The following is a 937-nucleotide window of genomic DNA, read 5'->3' as shown; positions in this document are numbered from 1 at the left end:
CTGTGGGGGTGAGCGCACCTAAAGCAGATGCCAAATTCACAGAACCCAATTAAATTTGGGACAGTAAGTAGGCAACTTTTAACTGTCCCAGACACCTAGTGGGGCTGGGCAGAGGGAGTTCAACGATCAGAGACAGACTGGAAAACCCAGCATAATCTTTTAAAAAAACAACAACTCGTATTGCAGATTATGGAGTATAGCATTTTATTACTTTTTAAACCAAACTTGCTATTTTGGATAATTTAAGCATTATACCCCAGTGATTGGAAACGTTTTTTATTATCCTGTGTTTTAGATAATTTTAACATTAGCTTTTATAAAAAAATTTAATCTCTTCTTATCAGTATATGTCCTCTATCTGGAGACTATATATTAAATGCATTTTTGGAACAGGGAGAAGGAATAGGAGCTTGCTCTAGCCACTCCATGCTTCAACCTGGTACTGCAGTATCACCAGGAATGGTACACGTCATAGTTGAAAAACAGCAAAGAAATCTGTTGTGTTGTCTATGTTAACAGGGGTTCTCAAACTGGGGGTCACAAGGTAATTACATGGGGGGGTCACGCACTGTCAGCCTCCACCACAAACCCTGCTTTGCCTCCAGCATTTATAACAGTGTTAAATATATTAAAAAAGTGTTTTTAATTTATATGGGGGGGTGTCGCACTCAGAGGCTTGCTATGTGAAAGGGGTCACCAGTACAAAAGTTTGAGAATCATTGGATTAAGGCATATACTAACTAAGCTACAGGTTGGGGCCTCGCACTAAGAGGAGTCTCTTTTTAAAAAAATAAAATAAAATAAAAAAAAAAACTGACTCCATTTCAAATATTATCAAAAGCGGTTGATAAATAAAGGAGATACAGGAAAAAGAAGATACTCTCTAAATATAGACATTTTCATTCAAATATGACAAAAATATATACATCCGGCTACA

The 937-nt window shown here is 36.9% G+C and overlaps 1 pseudogene; it reads left to right on the top strand.

The window, feature by feature from the left end:
• The first annotated feature begins 307 nt into the window (after positions 1 to 307).
• On the top strand, positions 308 to 473 carry LOC117888371 (annotated as a pseudogene).
• Positions 474 to 937: the final 464 nt, after the last annotated feature.

Source organism: Trachemys scripta, chromosome 15, assembly GCF_013100865.1.
Source record: "Trachemys scripta elegans isolate TJP31775 chromosome 15, CAS_Tse_1.0, whole genome shotgun sequence".
In the NCBI taxonomy this organism is placed as follows: domain Eukaryota; kingdom Metazoa; phylum Chordata; order Testudines; family Emydidae; genus Trachemys; species Trachemys scripta.
This window is presented reverse-complemented; position numbering and strand designations above follow the sequence as displayed.